A 20,190-nucleotide genomic window follows, 5' to 3' on the forward strand; every position below is an offset into this window, starting at 1 on the left:
AGTACAGAGTTTTGTCTGACATGATGCAGGAAGTACAGAATATTTTATAGTGTTTACATTCAGGTTTTGCCCACCTTACTGACGTGGTTAGTCACAGGGCATCTACATCACTTTTACTAACAGTATTCTATTCATAAAGATTGCTGATGTTATATTTTTTAAAAAAGCTTTCCCTTGGGAATAATACAGCCTTGCAAAGCACCTGGTCAGTTATAATGTCTTTCTGTAAATGTTACTCCTTCAAGGTTTCAGGCCTGCTCGAATACAATAGTTGGTTCAGTCTTGTAATACACTTCTTTGTTCTTCTTGCAACATTCTTCCAACAGCTGTGTCTTATCTTGGTAACATTTACAAGGCCAATTGTCCCAGAGGAAGGAGAAGAAGATTTTCAATGCTTTATACATTTAATTTCCTGACCCAGCAGATAATCATTAGTGAAAAACATAAGCTTGCTGAGCTGGCTACTGCCAGGGTCAGAGTTCAAATACACTGCAGTTCCAAAGCTTCAAGCAATTACATGTAAAATCATTCTTATTGCCATATTATTAATAGAATAAAATGCATTATATACTATTTGCTTTTTAACTAGCACTTTATATATGTTCAAATACATATTTTTCTAACACCTATAATATATATAGTTTGTAATTCAGTGAATAACTGCATTAGGGCCAATCAAATCAAAATGCAAACTTTAGAACCCATCCAAATACCAAGGTGTGTTTTTTGAATATTTGCAGAATCCCACTTTGGCCAACATCGAAAGTTTTAGTCCACAAACAAACCACTGGGTGTGTTAATAATTAGGTTCTTTTTGTTGTCCTGCATTTAATTATTCAGAATGTAAGACATCCACCTCTAGCAGAATGCCTTGAATCCAGTAAATCAATATAAAGTAGCAAATGAAACTCCTTATTTGTCAATGCCTTGTATGCCAGGCATAGTCTGCAACTCAGGTATCTATAGCTAATGGAATAGTGTCCATGTGTCTCTAATCTAGAATCATAGGTAAGGTGTTTAATCTCCTTTAATCACACAATACCCTCAATAATAAGAAAATGCCCCTATTATATTCATTAATAGGATATTCATGTACCATGAACAAACTGTTTAAAAAATGCAACAGAGTTTGATATAAGTTTCTTAAAGATTAACTCTATCACTTTCATAGTGTTAACTTTTATGATCCAAACCTATGTTGCCAGTTATTACAAACAGTAATCACAAAGTCTTTATATTCAGTCGTAACGATGAGATCAGTAAGTCCTAGTCTCATTTTTTTGTTTAATTTCTCCAAATCTTTTGGGTTTCTAATACCATGACAGGAATGAACCTTTCATTTCTTGGTTTGAATTTGCCTCTCCTTAACCATTCTTGCATTCATTCCTGATCAACATGAGGCTCTTCCAGAAGTTTTCTATACTTACAACTATATTTATGTTTTTTCCACATTTCTTGCCTTCTCATCTAATCCTTCACCTTCTTCTTCATTCTTTCTTTTGTTTTTTTGGCACATTCAGTTGATGCCTGCTTTTTATCTACTGCTGGTTTGATTTCCATTCCTGCTTGACATTGATATGCTTCTGCTAAATTAAGCAGAGAAGTCATCTTAGATTTATTCTCCTCATGTTTCAAAACCTTCACTACAATTGGATCTTGTGATGTCAGTAGCTATGTGTGGAGACCCACAATTGCAGATCTATACATGTAATCAGTTTCAAGGAGGCCCATCCCTTCTTTGGAATGGGGAATATATAATCTTGGTATACACTGATTTTTATAAATCATTTGGTGAGCATGAAGCATCCTTCTTGTTTTAATATCTAATCTTCTGACAATAGGGATGATGTTATGCTTCCCAAAATATAAAGTCCTATATTTATCCTTATTAAAATTAAGCCCATGTTCTCCTAACCATAATGCAACTGAGCTCATATAGGTGTTTACACACGCACACACACACACACACACACACACACACACACACACACACACACACACACACACACACACACACATATATATATATATATATATATATATCATATATATTATATAGCTCTAGAACATAATGAAGACATTAGCTGTAAACAGCTGTCACGGTTTATAAAAACAGTTAAAGTCATAGCAGTGGTAGAGTAATGATAATAGCACAAAAGAAGCTTCAGCAAACAACAAGCTACAATATGAATATCATCTTCAATGGAGCAGATGTATAACCAAAAAGGCTGCTAATTAAAGGGCAGGATCTTTCGTTGGGTAAAATGCTATGACATAACTAAAGCTTTAAAAGTATTCTTTTAACTCTTAATGCTACAAGATCTCCATTTGAAATCAAAATTTGCAATTTGCTACAGTTCAAGAATGACATTCAATGCCTATTTCATTCATCGCTGTATATGAAGATGCCATTCTGCATTAATGTCTTTAATTACATTTTCATAGACATTGCAGCAGTATGAATATATGTATATTAACATGATTCTTCAGAATTAATTGTTACTGGCATTGGTAAAGGCAACATACAACATTTTATATAAAATACACTGTCTATCTCTTTCTCTGCAGCTGGAATTGTTATGTTTTGTGCTTCTCCTGAAGTGATGGATTCAAGTGCAAAATTTAGACTTAGCATTTCTACAGCCAATCATACTTTAGAGCTTTCCTTGCATTTGTACTTCACTTCTACATTGCTCTTCAGTTATGAAGGTTGAAGCTGAGAGGGAGTATACAGTGAAATTTACTTAATTAAAAAATTCCAGAATTTTACAAGCAAAATGACATCAGCTTTTTAGTATACATTAACATTAGTGTTTTATTCAATGAATCATACAGTAGTATTACAATTAAAACAGTGCAGCACACTGAAATAATGTATAGCAAATCATTTGCAATGAACAATTGTTATAGCATCACAAATCCTACAGAAGAATAAATAGACCCTCAGCAGTGCATCATGATTTGCTCATTGTAACCTCACTAAATGCACAGCATGCAAGAAGTACATCACATAGACTATGATAATACATGACATAACTTATTCACTATGTCTGTAATTGCAGCATGAAGCCTGTGATTAAAACATAGAATAACAATGGCATTATTAGGTAAGAACTATGATGCTCTGATTATTAAGATTACAAAGACAATTTTTTAATTATAACATTGTTATTGCACCTTTCGCTGAGATCCAATACTCGCAATGTATTGTCTCTAGCCATTAGTGCCAACTGAGGAAGTACAGACAACACTGCATGTACCACCACCTGACAGACCAATAGACTGTGGACCATTTCCTAGTTGACAGATATACTGTAAGCAACCTAGTCAAGATGTAATGGACACCAGTGGAATTGAAGGGTATGCATGGTTTGATTAGTCCTATCATGTGTTGCATTATTTATCTTAGCTATGGGGACCTTCCAGTGGCCTGCAGGGACATGTTAGGAAAATCTCAGGCATCAGTCAAACTTGACATTATACAACAACATTTCAAGGTGTGTATTTTCCTGTGGGCAGAAGAGAAGAGAACCAGCACTATGTGAGTTTTCTATAAGATAGCACATTTACAATTGCATGTGTTCTGGGACCCTCTAGATTGTTGCTATCAAGGGGCCCATCTATTCCAGAGAGACTGAGATACATAAATAGAAAGCAAATCTACTTGATTGTCACCTATACCACTACAGTAGCCCCACAGGGTAATTTCACCCAATACTCCACTATTTCTAACCCTCTAAACTTTACTCATTCACCTCCTTCCACTAGATTCACTAGTAGACATTTCCCTTCTAACATGTAACCACTACAATCCTCCTTTAATCTAACCTTTTTATACTATCTCAACTCCTTTCCCAACTGGGATGCCTCTTTTTCTGTCTTTTTCTTTACAATTGTGTAGAGAAACCCACTACATTTTGGATTTCCTTACTTTGTCTTGTAGAACTGTTGTACCAAAAAAAAAAAAATCATTAAATGTTTGTCTTGTTTCCTCTGATATATTGTGCCTGCAGCCTACTTCTCTGTTAAAAAAAATCTCCATACATAATATTCTATTGTTCCTGATCAATGGTAGAAATAGAGATAAGCATGCTGGAATTTCTGTACATGTCTCACGTTCACTCTGTGCATATTTTTTATGTGGAACTTTTCACGCTGGGCCTCCACTGAAAAGTTGATTCTTTATCCAATTGGACTTTAAACAAAAGCAATACATAAACAAATAAATTACTGCAACATTCACATAAGGGCATACATATGACATACCAGTGGTTCCAGGGGAAGATTTCCCTCACAGACAGATGACTGATAGTTATACGCATATGGCAGCTAGACCTACTTATACACACAAGTACCATACATGTTGGCAGTAGCCCACATATAAATGTTATTTGATATGTGCTGCCTTTGTAGCAGGTTATGCTCTAGAGCCCAGGCTGATCACCCTAATATACAGCTCTCAGAAAAATTAGGAAATGTCCTATTATACAGCTCCTGCAGAAACAGGAGACTTCTGAAGAAATGCTTCCATTGTTTTGAAACATCAGGAGGGGCACTATAATACAATTCGGACATTTACAACAACATATTCGTTGTGTCCTTCATGACATGGTATTGTGAAAACAAAAGCAGCAGCAGGTAAACATCATGGAATGACCTGACATACAAGTCATAGCAAGTATAAAAAGGCAGAGCACAGAATCAGTGAGGAACATGCAATGTTCGAAACTCAGCTGACACAGAAGTGAGTTTGGTATGTTGCAATACTGGAAAACAGATGCAGTTTGGTCCACTACTATGGGCCATAACATAGACAAGACAGAATGAAATGATGGATGTAGTATCACAGCTACACCACCCAGAGCAATGCATGGACTAGCCATACTTTGGATCAGGCATCATTGTACCCACATGTGCTAAGGAGTAGGCTGTGTACAGTCATCAACACTTGCATAGGTGGTGGAAGAGAGTAACAGGCCACTGTACTATTATGGTAATGTGTAGGGTCATATAAGGTGAACATGGTAGCCACATGCTCTGGGAGGTTCTGCAGAGTTAGCGATCAATCCTTCAGTTTTGGGAATTTGCTACATCAGTGTGACTTTTACTGGTGTCCTCTGTGTTGTCTTGCAGTATCAAGGTTGGATCAGGTCCAGGGCAGCTAAAGGGTAAAAATGCAGAACTTTGGTCCTGCACCCAGATGAAAAGTCCCTTATGTTGAGCTGAAGGAACAATGTCACCCACGACCTGGAAGATGTGCACAACTAAGTGTAGCAGGTCATGTGCCTGTAGGTGACACTCATGCCATCTCGTCGCTAGTCTTGAAAAATCTGTCTAGGGATGGTCTGTCCACAACCATTTCTCATCCAGACCCTACTACCACCACTGACTGCATGGTATGCAGAGGTAGACTGATACTGGTGATAAAAATCTCATGGAGGTAACAATGGAAGTAATGTTTTTCACTTATAACCTCAGTAAAACTACCTACCCCTTCTGTGTATACCATTGTTGACTGTTCAGTTAGTGTATGTTGTCTAGCATGACACAGAACTCATTCACCATCTCCACAATGTTATGTGCAGCAGCGGTCTGTGCCAGGATCACTGACCTTCACATCTGATGGTTTATTATAAATGTCATACTTTATCAGACACAGTCCTGGATTCATGATGGTGCCACACTACCATATCTATTGTGGGTATGCCCACTTCAGAAGAAGTGCTCACATCAGATGGTGTGTGTGGGCTGGATTCACAGTTAGAGCATGTTTGAGATTATCAGTTACTGAATGTCTGTCATGCTCCTGTGAGGCTTTATTCCCACAAGTACCTCTGCAGGGACTTCAATAATGGTGGTTGTGGGTTAGCCCTCCCCTTGCATTGCCTCAGATATTGTCATTGTGTTAGCATCCTTGCCACTTGCATGTTGCCATCACTGTCAGCCACATATGTCCTGCTGACATCAGCTCTATGTTATGTTGGAACAATCAACAGTGGAGCCTGTGAAGGCATGAAAGCACATGATACCACTGCCAGCCCATGTACATATGACTCCATACTCCCTTATAGCATGCATCTGGTACACATGGAAACAGTATTATAAAATGCCATGTGGCTTCCCATGACCAATGTTGCATCTGGAGAGTGGAGGTGCCCGGAACAACAATTATGCAAGGGGGCTTTGATCAATCCTGCTCTCCAGTCATGCAATGGTGTCTAATATAGTCAATGTGACAAACATTACCAGCCTGGTGATTCCTGTATAGAGTTATGGGTGGTTGATATCAGGTCTGCTCATCAATAAAAGCCACTCCAGGTATAAGGGAACAATTACCCTAGCCACTAAGCAAAACTAAAATTCCCTTGACCTCTGTTGGTCACATATTTATTGGTGTTCCACCCTCTTTGGTGCACCTGTATGTTGCAATGTTCCATGCCTTTTCCTTTGCATGGAATATTATACTGATAAGCCTTCAGTACACCTGTTGTAGGGACCTGTTATGATGGCCCACAGTATTCATATCCTGCAGCTGAAGGGGATCCAAAGATACTTATTATTTGTTGAAGAAGTTGCTCAGCAATAAGCACTTTAATTACTGAAAGATCTAATACAATAAACCTGAGGAATCAAAACATGTCAAGGCTGTTTATTATTTGATACTTGGACTACAATAACCATGAGAAAATTTTAAGGAAAGCAGAGAGGCAACAGCTTTGCCCAGAATGACCTGCACTAGCAGCTCTTTCTCCTAGTTAGTGAACAGCTGTAGATGTTGTTTCCCTCAGGTCATCATGCCAGTACCTTACATCTGAGGGCAAAGCATGTTATTCAGTCATTGCATATGCTGTGCTGTGGTATATACATGGGTATGTCCATAGTTGACACCCACATTACAGGCCTACTTATTAACTGCAGTCATTGTAATGCACTGCCTCACCTGGGCCCAAATCCCCCTTTGCTGCTGCACCCATAGTGCAATATATGGCCCTGAAACTCTATAGCCTGTTTGGCCTGTAATCCCCTCAGTATTCACAGTTCATGGCTTGATCTCTCTCACTCATAGCCAGAATCCATGGTGCTACGCTAAGGTGAAGGGGTTCCATTTACATGTATGACTAGATATATATATTTTTTTCTCCCTGAAAGCCACCAAAGGGTTTGTAGTTGTGGATGAGGTACTTTACCAAGCAGGATATTTTCCTTAACTCTGTAATAATTCATATCTGCAGAGATTTCACTCAGATTCCACTATATCATGTCTGTGCAGCTATAATGATTGCTATGCAAGATGTTGTTGGTGTTTTATAATACAGTAACAGCAGGCAGTTAGTACAGCAGTTATACTAATAAAGCCAGATTGTGTTAATGCCCATAAGTCAGTGCCTGTACATAATTCAGTAGCCATACATATTGGCATGTCTCATGCACTTCATGTTTAGCACAAATCACGAGGCCTGCATATTCATGCATACAGCATGTGTTTTTGTGTGTGTGTGCGTGTGTATGTGTGTGTTTGTGTGTGTGTGTGTGTGTGTGTGTGCAATGCAAAAGTGCAGTACTGTGTTGAATGACTCAGGATTATGAAATCTGTTATCTACATGCATGGTTCAAACATAGTGCTCCTCAGATATCTACTAAATGGCCATGGCTGCCTCAACAAGTACAAAAAGCAGGTATACTGCATGATACACCAGGGAGAGCATGACAGCATGGGTCAGCAGGGAGAGCAGGAAAGCATGGTGCACCAAGGAGAGCAGGACACCATGGTGCATCAGGGAGAGCAGACCTGCAAGGTGCAACACGATAAGCAACATATTAATTTTCCTGCTCCCCCCTCCCCCAGATATTTAAACAATTACTTTGAACATTTTTTTTTCATTCAATATCTACCTCACACTGAAGTGTGCTTGGTAGCTGGCACTTTCCAAATCATCCACTTAAGTGAAACAAAGGGAATTTTTTTCTCTTTTTATTGGATTCTTATTTCTTACAGGAGTAGTGCAGAGGTGGGATCAACAGAGAACCACCCTAGTTTCAAGATAGCAGAGACCAGTCAGCTAGGCACAGAAGATTTATGTGCACATAAGTTCAGCATCAGTTCCCTTATTTCAATAATCCAAATGATCATGCAGGATGGACAAAATATCAGATCAGTTTCTGTGAAGTATGAATAAAAACTTTCATTAACTGAGAAGCATTTAACATAGCACCAGAATGGGTTGATTTCTCTAAGTAATATCACGGTCTTCTGAAATGCATTTACTTTCTCTTAGGGTGGAGATAAAACAAATCATTTTGAGAACAGGGTGAGATGGAATAATTTACATTTAATTAGACTTCCTGCAGCTGAAGGGGATCCAAAGATACTTATTATTTGTTGAAGAAGTTGCTCAGCAATAAGCACTTTAATTACTGAAAGATCTAATACAATAAACCTGAGGAATCAAAACATGTTTAGGCTGTTTATTATTTGATACTTGGACTACAATAACCATGAGAAAATTTTAAGGAAAGCAGAGAGGCAAGCAGCTTTCTTCTAGTTGGGGAATGAAAAGTAAGGGTGGCCCCTGCCTATAGTATGATGCTTTATTACTAAAGTAATATCTTTGGGGAATGAAAAGTAAGGGTGGCCCCTGCCTATAGTATGATGCTTTATTACTAAAGTAATATCTTTGGGGAATGAAAAGTAAGGGTGTCCCCTGACTATAGTATGCTGCTTTATTACTGAAGTAATATCTTTGGGGAATGAAAAGTAAGGGTGTCCCCTGACTATAGTATGCTGCTTTATTACTGAAGTAATATCTTTGGGGAATGAAAAGTAAGGGTGGCCCCTGCCTATAGTATGATGCTTTATTACTGAAGTAATATCTTTGGGGAATGAAAAGTAAGGGTGTCCCCTGACTATAGTATGCTGCTTTATTACTGAAGTAATATCTTTGGGGAATGAAAAGTAAGGGTGGCCCCTGCCTATAGTATGATGCTTTATTACTGAAGTAATATCTTTGGGGAATGAAAAGTAAGGGTGTCCCCTGACTATAGTATGATGCTTTATTACTAAAGTAATATCTTTGCTCTGATAGGTCTACTTAAGAATTCCCGCTGTGTTATGGATTATGGACATGGATTTGGGGTCAGGCATGTGTCTTACCAACCAGCAGAGCTGGAGGCAGCTCTTAGGTACCTGGGCGGCAGCTCTTAGGTACCCTGGAGGCAGCACTGGCAGCAAAAAAAGACAGATGCTGTTAAAGGAGTGACTAGTTATAAGGCTGCAGTGACAACAGATTATAAAAGAAGGAAACTACCTGCCATATCTGTCACTAAGTCACCTTTAAGGAAACAAAGGAAGAGCAGTGACAAGTGAAGCTCTTAGTGATTCTTCCAACCTTTTTCAGCACCACAGACTGCATGCAAATAAGCCAGTGCCATGACATTCAGGGATAAAGCCCTTAATATGTCCCAGCTGACCTTGGCTTAATTAGTGGCTTGGGAAACTGATGTGTTGGCAGGGATGGAAGGGCATGCTCGGACTGTTTGGTGGACATGCACTTGCACACCTCTAGGTCAATCCCTCGTGGAATTTAGAGATGCATGGGAGAGTGGTTTTAGGGAAAAATAGGTGCAGGACATTGGCTGAGTCACCAAGGTCAAGAACAAAATCTCTCAAGTGATGCATCAGCATCTGATAGAGATTATGTAGCATCACTGAGGCTAGACACTAAGTTGCCACTGGATTGACAAGGAGTTCAGTTAAGTGTCTGGTGCCTTTTCCCATTTGTTTTTATCTGTTAGATTTCTAGCATGTTTCCCCTTCCCCATGCATTGGGTAATACTTTTCTTGGCAGAGGCACCTATTAGTATTCTTACAGTGTGCATTTCTCATAGTAATTTCTGCCTCTCACTAGTCATCTTGAGATTAGTGTTTATGTTTTGTTCCTGTTGAGAGAAGGAGCAGAGTGCATAGATTCCTGACTATTTCTAATTTGGAAGTGAGTGTCTGTCTTTGATCTTCCTGATTGGTCTGGTTGTTATTCAAGGCATCTACCAGGAAAAGGCTACAACAAGCCTACAGACGCTTACATCATCTGGGACAAGACTGTGGATTGCTTCTCATTTTGTGATTGTTTTACTTCTGGTGAAAGAAGAAGCAAAGGAGCATTGTATCTCAGCAGAGTGAAGCTGTGGTTGGACCAGCATTGGTAGTAGGTAAGCAGTAGCTTTTCAGATGACTCTCCTCTTTTCATCATTCTTGACATGTTAATTCTTTATTTTCAGTAAGTTCTACATGATTTACATCTAACTTTCTTATCATAAATCATCATGCTCTACTTATTAGTTTCCCCTCAATGTTTGGTAGTGCCCTGTATAGCCACAGACACCCTGAGTTGACATTTTTCGTGTAAAAGTGTCATTAAAATTTCACCGATACCTAGCTGCACACAGGACAACTAGTTTGCACTGACAAGTACTGCCCTCAGAGTAGCAACCAGATACTCCTGACATTACTTTATATTCTCACTCCAACTGTCTAATCAAGAAAAAAAGGGTCTGTTGCCATGGGTATGAACTTTCCCACTATCTCTTTTACTGGCTTGGTGGATATGGGTGTCCTGAGGAACTGTAGAAATTGCCTCATGTTTACTGACAATTAGTTAATTCTAAAACTGATGCAATATATGAGAGATGTATTTACACAATGCCACTGGAGGCAAAGCTCTCCTATATAAAAGCACTCCTAATGTCAATAAGGTTGTCAGGAGTACACACGCTGCACCCATCACACATAATTCAATGCAGACACAGATACCCACATATGCTGGGGCACTTAAGTGTAACCTTCTTAAATGCCAAAGACCTCCTAGATGAAATACACATAACAAACACCCTCAGCAACCCTGAATGTGCTCTTTCAAAACAACACCCACATAAACACATATAGCCACATCTCATGGAACTTCTATTTCTAAGCCATTAAGGCAAGACACCACAGAATCCAACATTTTAGTCATTGGCGACTCCATTGTGAGACACACTGATGTCTATCTCACAAAGCTGAGTAAGGAGAAAGTCCCAGTCAGTTGCATATCAGGGGCAGGGATCTACCACATTATGCATAAACTCAGGTCATTGGACTACAAGTACAAGTATGACACAGTCATAGTCCATATGGGTGTAAATGATCTGAGACCTACCTCCCTGGACTATATAAAGAGAGACATTATGAAGCTCTCAGAATATGTGTCCCAGGCTGGTATGAGCCTAGCATTGATCAGCATTTACTTTCTCCAAGGATAATGCCACAATATGACCAAAAAACGACTGACTTTAATAATTGGCTTAGTTTCAGGTGACATTCAAGGGGGTGCAATATTTGTCACCATGGAAAGAGATGATCAACAGACCGTGCTGCTTTGCCAGGGATGGTCTGCATGTCTCCCCTCTAGGTTTTTTAATATTAGCTAAAACATTGTTTCCCCCCATATAGTGCCTTTTTTATGCAATGCCAAGATGAAAGTACTTCTGACAAAACAAATCAAGCAAAGAAAAATTAAAGGTATTACAGCTCAATGCTAGGAGTCTAAACATAAATACTCCACTCCCTACAGGCTCTCCACCCTAGGGAAAGCTGATGTTAGAGCAGTCACTGAGACATGGTTTAAAGCCCCAGAGAGCATACCAACACTGCAAGGTTATAACACCTTCCACACATTTCGACTAGCTACTACACAGACACAAACTAAAGGTGGAGGTGCCTTGATTTACATAAAAATAAATATACCTCAAGACTGGTGAAACAGGACAATGCACTTGAGCTTCTCCACGTTCAAATCACCACAGGCAAAATCCAATACCACTTCCTTGCAAGCTATAGGTCCCCCTCTATGTCCTAGGAAACCCATGCCATGTATTTAAACTTATTGGAAACACTCATCATCTAACCCAGTACCATATTCATGGGCAACTTTAATTACCCCACTATTAACTGGGAACCATATGCGACACCAAATGTGCAGCTATATAGATTCCTGTTTTTTGTAAACACAAACTCCCTGGACCAGATTGTAGATACACCAACAAGGGGTGCAATCATACTGGATGTGGTCCTCACTAATATGGTATAATTCTGCATATCCCCTAGTTTAATGTTTTCTCTCATAAGGTCAGACAACAAAATCATCTCCTTTGAAGTAAAAATAAAACCTGGAACTCCAGCTAACACTGAAATATTCAGAAACTACTACAAGGCTAACTATCTACTATTAAGAGATAACCTGGCAAAATTTCAAGCCCCCATAATCCATAAGAACACTTCTGCTTATGCAGAACTCTTCATAGAAACCCTGTACAAGCATGTTAATAGGCACATAGAGGCAGCTGTACACACCAAGAAAAAAATACAGAACTAACTCAAAAAAGCAAGCAACCCTGGTGGAATCACATCATCAATAGGCTGTATAACAGAAGAAAGAAAATCATGGCAAATATTAGAAGGTGCAGCACTGATCAGGATAAAAGCACTCACATCAAACTAAACAAACTCAGAGGACAAATCAAGTCTACCAAAGCCAAATGTGGGGTAAATTTGGCCTCCCGGGTCAAGGACAACCATAAGGCCTTCTTTAGCTATGTCTGCATCCTCAAAGGCAATACAGAATTGTATGCAGAGCTCATTGTAAATGGAGCCACCAATTCTGAGACAGAAGATATAGCAAGCCTACTGGCTAACAAATTCAGCTCCAGCTTTACCCCTCTTTTCCCTTCAACCTTCCCTCAAGAAATACCATTGATTGTAACTGCCCCTATCATTAGAGAGCAGGTCCTTAATGCTCTGTCTAAGGCCAAAAAGACTGCATCAATGGGCTCAACAATATCCTGGGATGTCTTCTAAATAGCATGAAGCATGACCTGTCAGGACCTCTGGAACTGCTATTTAACTGTATCCCCCAAATAGGTTTCATGCCTGATGAATGGAGAACAGCAACTGTCATCCCTGTGCACAAAGTCCGGCTGTCTACAGACCCTGGAAACCACAGACCCATAAGTCTCACTAGTTGCCTATGCAAAGCCATGGAAATAATTATCATGGAAATGATCAGTAAAGAAACCTCCAGATACTACCCCAACTCAATTTGGTTTCATCAAGGGCAGATCATGCCTACTTAACCTGGTGGAATTCTTTGAGAAGGTCACCAAAGCAATGGATGAGGGCAAAATGGTTCACAATGCCTACCTTGATCTGGCCAAGACATTTGACACAATCCCCCACTCAGGCATGTTGACAAGCTTAAGAGGTTAAGCACAAACCCTTATGTAAACCGGTGGATAGCCAGCTGGGTCACAGACATGACACAGGAAGACAGAACTGGGGAGTCCACTTCTAGAAAGAGGTGAGTCACAAGTGGAGTCCCTCAGGGATTGGTCCTGGGACAGCTCCTTTTTGTAATTTACTTCACCACAGTCAAGGCCAACATCAGTGGCCTCTGGTTGACTAAATTTGCAGATGATTGCAAATTAGGAGTTGTCACTGAATCACACACTGAAGCAAATGTTCTCTAGGAAGTGCTGACACAGACAAACAACTGGTGCCAGTGCCATGGACTAAAACAAAATGCCAAGGAATGCATAATAGTATCCTTCAGGAAGTCATCCACCCCTGGTAACTATCATTGACAACCCACCCCTAAGAGTTTACCCAGAAGTCAGGGACTTGGGCCACATAGACAGTAATCTAGCATTTGACCATTACATATCTACAGCAGGGAGGAAATCATTTTATGTTATGCAACTTATAAACAAATGTATGGTATCTAGGTCCAAGGAAGTAATTGTTTCATTGTATTCAGCATTCATCAGACCTATTGAGTACAATGCCCCCTTTTGCATGTTTCTAACCAGGCATATCCAACAATTGGAATGTCCACAGAGGCTTCTCACTAAAAGAATACAGAGCATAAGTACCATGCCCTTTGCAGACTGCCTCTGGTCCCTATCCCTGTATTCTGTCTTGTCTCCCACAAGCTGTTGAGGGGAGATCTATGCCTGGCATACAAGGCATTGTCAGACACTGCTCTGATGAACCTCCTTCTTATATGCAAAACAAACAACAACATAATTACCCATTCTAAAGACTTAAACCTTGCCTGTGATATAAATAGGACTTGCTGGAGAGATAGGTATGTATCCCAGAGACTACAGCGTCTATGGAACATGCTCCCTATCCATGTGAAGCTGAGTTCCTCCCTAACCCTATTCAAGTGTAACTTAGACAAAATGGATGGGGAACAGAAAATTCATCTCTGGTTTGGCATCTATGTCTCTAATGGACACAGGTAGCCTGTAAATGGTTCATCAGACAGGCCCCTGCTTGTAAATGTTTCACCTTTCAAGACCCTTCTTACACTCATCAAGGATACCAGAACTTCTCAGAGATTTGGGATGCATAGCTAAGCATAAGATGCCCCTTGTAGTCATTAGCCTAGTAAACACCTATGAACCTATGAATTATGCGGGACATTGATGCATGGATATTTCTGATGGTTGTTGACTATTATTTGATATTTACCCATTGTGGCAATTCAGGAATCTTATTACTTGAAAGATGGAAAGTAGTGGCCCAGATTCATAAAGGTTACTTGTGAGTTGTACCTTTTCAAACTGAAAGACTACCTTAATGTAGTGATTTTGCATAAAGACATGCAGCACCACAACAGACTATCTCCATGGCAGTGCTACATGTTAATGAGGCATTCAGGACAGAGCTTTATGCTAATTGGCCATGTATACCTTTCCCAGAAAGTTTTTGAAGAAGGAATCTATATGCCCGTTGAATCACTCAACTGTACAGATTAGCATGGCCACTGCTCCCAGGTTGCAGTAGTCAGCACAGCCAAATTCTGTGATCATGTCTTGTCAGAGAGGTAACTGCTGAGAAGTTAAGTGTTAAGGTAGTGTTGGATAGTTTAGTGGTAATGCAGAGTTGTGAGTTGTGTGAATGAATATGCAAACTGGCTGGGTGTGTGGGTAAATATCTGTCTACTTGACAGGTAGCAGTAGTAAACAAAGGGAAGGTTGGGATGGGGTAAGGTGTGTGTGTGTGTGTGTGTGTGTGTGTGTGTGTGTGTGTGTGTGTGTGTGTGTGTGTGTGTGTGTGTGTATGCGTGTGCATGTGTGTGTGCGTGTGTGTATGCGTGCGCATGTGTGCATGCATGTGTGTGTGTGTGTGTGTGTGTGTGTGTGTGTGTGTGTGTGTGTGCATGTGTGCGTGCATGTGTGTGTGTATGTGTGTGTGTGTGTGTGTGTGTGTGTGTTTGTATGTGTGCATGTGCACGTGCACATGTGTGTGTGTGTGTGTTTGTGTGTGTGTGTGTGTGTGTGTGTGTGTATGCATGCGAATGTGTGTGTGTGTGTGTTTTTGTGTGTATGCATGTGTGTGTGTGTGTGTGTGTGTGTGTGTGTGTGTGTGCACGTATGTGTGTGTGTGTGTGTGTGTATGCGTGCGCATGTGTGCGTGCGTGTGTGTGTATGCGTGCGCATGTGTGCGTGTGTGTGTGCGTGTGTGTGTGTGTGTGTGTGTGTGTGTGTGTGTGTGTGTGTGTGCTCATAGTCAAATGGGGCCAGGGTAATGGATCAGTGAACCCCCACAGCAGTCCCTCTGACATCACCCTCCCTAGTTATTTCAGTGTCCCATTACTTGGCTATTTCTCCCCAGTTACCATAAACACTGTTAACACCTGTCAGTGTACACACTATTTTCTTCTTTACTTCTACAATGATTAAAGATACTTAAAACTTTTATTTCAAATTTTATAGCACAACATTGACAGGAATTTACTAAACAAAACAATACAATCTCACAATGAAAACAGACTTAACATAAACATTAAGCTTCTCTACACTTGAACTGCACATTAATTGAAATGGCATTGAAATCCACATTCCAAGAAAATGCTATCTGGCCAGTGGCAGATTAAGTTTATCTTTGGGCTGTTTTCAAACCATGGCCCCCTTTCCCAATTTTTTTGGACTATGCGTAAATGCATGCATTCTTTGATGCACCATCTTGATTGTATTAAATTATGTTTCTTGCATAATACAGCACCACTTGTTAGAATGTGTTTTAGAACTGTAGGTTAGAACATTTTTCTAGTAAGCAATGAAATAAAATGTATGAACCAGTAATGGGAAAACTATCCATTACAGAACATTTCTACCACAAAAGGCCACTCAAACTTCTGTCATTAGAATCCACCAATATCAGTCAAAAGACAATCTCTGTAGAAGTAAAATCTATCCATTCATCCTCAACCCCTTTTTTCCATTTTGCACATGGGGTTGGGGTGTCACTTCAACAATGACAATCATCTCGAGCCAAGGTTTACACCACCAGATGGTTAGCCTTGCCCTGGTAGTTCATCCGTACCACTCACACACACACACACACACACACACACACACACACACACACACACACACACACACACTACAGCCAATTTAGAGGGCCCAATTCACTTACTGCATGTCTTTGGGATGTGGGGGGAAACCAGAGAACCCAGAGGAAACCCACAAGACTGCGGGGAGGACATGAAGACTCCACACAGAAGGTGCCCCAGCTGAGAATCAAACCAGAGAACCTCTTGCTGTGAGGTGAAAATGATAACTGCTGCACCAAAGTCATCTGAATAATTTCACATTAAATAAATCTGTAATTAATAAAGAGGTTGCCTAAGCAAACAGCTTTACATTTCAGTGTTTCATGTACAAATTCAGTGCCTGCTGCACTTAAAGGAAAAACTGCCTGTGGTACATTTAAAATAAAAATTGGTTAGCTAGTAATTTTGCAAAAGGTTCATAGTTACTAAGCATCTCATCCAAAGGAGGACACACTCAGGAGTGCAGCACACTGATCCCCCTTAAAAGAGGCACTGCAATATCAGCACTCCATCTACAAAGGGGTAATATTCCTTAAAATGCATAGAAGCTCAACATTCATTGAAAATGCACAGAAACTCAACAGTCTTTGAAAATACACTGAAACTCAACAGTCCTTGAAATGCAGTTTGGCAGTTGGTGCAGAGAATTCAGGCTTTATGCTCCTTTATTTAAGGTACAGGGCTTGAGATTGAATAAGTTAACCAAGCTGCCATTCTTAACTGGGGTATTACACGAACACATGCACAGCCTTTGTTTCGCAGAATGGCCTATCAGCATATTCTCGTCTCTCTTAAAATCCAGAACAGCAATGAATCTCCATCAGTAATCCATGCTCAAGTCTAATCCCGCTCTGCTGTAAAGTTTAAATGTGTGTGTGTGAAAACTGATGCAAAGACAATATTAAGGACATTAATGTGTGCATCCTTAAAAAAGAAATGTAACACATGCAGTGTGCATTCTTAAAGAAGAAATGTAAGTTTTGTGGCAGTCCCATGGCCAGTCCGTCCCTGGCTAGTGCCTCCCTAGCTGGTGGGCCCTATGCAACTGCCTAAGTCACCTAGTGCTGATCTGTGTGTGTGTGTTTCTAGATGAATTGGATAAGTGTGTAAAATGAACATGGATTTAGGTAGAGGGAAGCAGTAAACACCAAAGAAAAGTAGCATTCTGTAAAATGCACTAAGTAGACCACGAACCCTATACTTTCTGACATATGATATTAGACGTCTGTACCACCACTAGACACCAGGGATTTGTATTTAAAATATATTAAAATATTTAAAAAATAATACTTAAAATATGGAGGAAAATGGATTTGAACTGCACACATGACACAAGAAACACAGGCATTAGTCTGAGTTACAGCCCAGGCTTAACCTGTAATTAGTCATTATCCCTCACTGGGGTAAACGAATTTAAATAAATGTAACAGGTGTTTTTAGAATATATATTCAGGATCTTAGGCATTATGCAATATCTGCAACATGTTGTGATGTATGAGGAAGAGCAACAGGAATCATTATTCATACCTCTCAACTTTGTAAACAGGTTTTGCCCTAGCATGAATTTACTGAGGGACATAAAGTATGAAATTTGAATTGTTGACATTAAGAGCTGACTGTAATCATCCCTGAATTGCATGGGTAGACATTTTGGATGATCTGAGAATGGGGGGGGGTAAGCGGTGTGTGTGTGTGTGTGTGTGTGTGTGTGTGTGTGTGTGTGTGTGTGTGTGTGTGTGTGTGTGTGTGTGTGTGTGTGTGTGTGTGTGTGCACCCGTGCGTGAGTGTCTATTTACTGTGTAATTCTGTGATGAGAATGACTGAGGGGGGGATATTACTGCTTCCACAATGTGGCTATCAACATAGTTACCTAACACAGGAAGTGATGATGTGCACTTCATGGTAGGTAACTCCTTTGAGAAACATGCAAATTATCCCATAATGAGATCGTTCTTTATTGTGGCTATTGCATTTTGGTAACAGACTTTTTACAGCTATGGCTGTTAATGAATCCCTGGGAGTGTCTCTTCAAATGAATGGAAACTTTTTATGTTTCTTATTTTATGTAAATGTTACAGATAAATTTTTGTTTATTAGCTAGACTATTCTAGTTTACTTCTAATGTTATCTTGATGTAGATCTTTTTACCTGTTGTGTCACAGTGAAGCTTTAATCTCTTTTTTATTTGTTATAACTGGTAACTGGGTAGGCAGGCTGATCTTCAGACCCTTTTCAGGAATGTGTAAGTGCTCCTCCTGTTTGCTGAGTAGAAGTAGATGAGGTGGAATGTGTAAGTGTATCATACTTACCTGGCAGGAGAGCCAGACCACGATCAAGAAGGTGGTTCTCGCAGCTTGCAAGGAGCTAATGGAAAGATGGGACATGGGGGAAAAGGATGTTAATGCATGTACTCTTCCTGTTTAGAAGTTGTATACTTATTTTCAAAGTTGCTGGTATTGTCTGTTTGCTGAGTAGAAGTAGATGGGGTGGAATGTGTAAGTGCTCCTCCTGTTTGCTGAGTAGAAGTAGATGGGGTGGAATGTGTAAGTGCTCCTCCTGTTTGCTGAGTAGAAGTAGATGGGGTGGAATGTGTAAGTGCTCCTCCTGTTTGCTGAGTAGAAGTAGATGGGGTGGAATGTGTAAGTGTATCATACTTACCTGGCAGGAGAGCCAGACCACGATCAAGACGGTGGTTCTCGCAGGGTGAGGCTTCTCCATTGCACTTCGGAGTGGTTGACCCCTGTGATTTCTCCAACAGCAGGAAACTCAACTGCATAATTTATGGTCATGGGAGTCTGTCTTTTCTGGGGGAGTCACTATACTTGCTATGCGTGATGCCCTCCCTGTTTAGGTCAGACCACAAATCAGTCTTTGAAGTAACTGCTGGAACTGGCACCCCTCACAGGAACAAAAATTATACAAAATGTTATCAAAGCTAACTACAGCCCATTAAGTGATGGTATAAAAAGCTTCATACCACCCACAATCACAGACACCAATGATCACTATGCAGAAATGTACACAAAAGCCCTGTACAAACACTTAAGCAACTGCATAAACTCTGCTATACCTGACCGGATCAAAATCAGGTCTTCTCATAAAAACAACCCACCATGGCAGACTTCATGTATAAACAGATTATATAGCAAAAGGAAGAAACTGTTGCTCAAACACAAGAGGGATATCAGTCTGCAGAAGAAGATTTCCCTCCTAAGTCTAAACAAGAAAATCAGAAATCTTGTAAATCGCATCACTAGTCATGGATAATTATAAGGCATTCTTTAATTACATCCGAAGTCTATGTGCTGAACTGGTTCTAGATGGGATCACTTATACTACACCAGAAAATATTGCCAACTGGCCAGCTGACAGATTCAGCTCAAACTTCACCACCCATCCACACCTACCATATCCCAAAGCATATCTGACACCAGCCCTCTGCCCAGTATCTCTAGAGAATAGGTCATCTCTACACTTGCTAAGGCAAAAAACATGGCTTCAATGGCACTAGATAATATCCCAGGTTGTTTACTAAACAATCTAAAACAAGATGTAGAGGACCCACTTGGTGTTCTCTTTAATCATATCTTGAGAACTGACTATGTTCCTGCAGAATGGATAATAACAATAACAATCTTCCTGCACAAAGAGCGGAACATCAACTGAACCCGGGTACTACAAACCCATAAGTCTAACCAACCTCATCTGCAGGGCCATGAAAAGAATTATCATGGATCTTATCAACAAGGACATAGGCAAC

At 40.1% G+C, this 20,190-nt stretch overlaps 1 pseudogene; it reads left to right on the forward strand.

Moving 5' to 3' along the window:
- The first annotated feature begins 19,080 nt into the window (after positions 1-19,080).
- Positions 19,081-19,235, forward strand: LOC122792628 (annotated as a pseudogene).
- Positions 19,236-20,190: the final 955 nt, after the last annotated feature.

The sequence above is a fragment of the Protopterus annectens genome, chromosome 1.part2, assembly GCF_019279795.1.
Source record: "Protopterus annectens isolate FY-2018-M chromosome 1.part2, PAN1.0, whole genome shotgun sequence".
In the NCBI taxonomy this organism is placed as follows: domain Eukaryota; kingdom Metazoa; phylum Chordata; order Ceratodontiformes; family Protopteridae; genus Protopterus; species Protopterus annectens.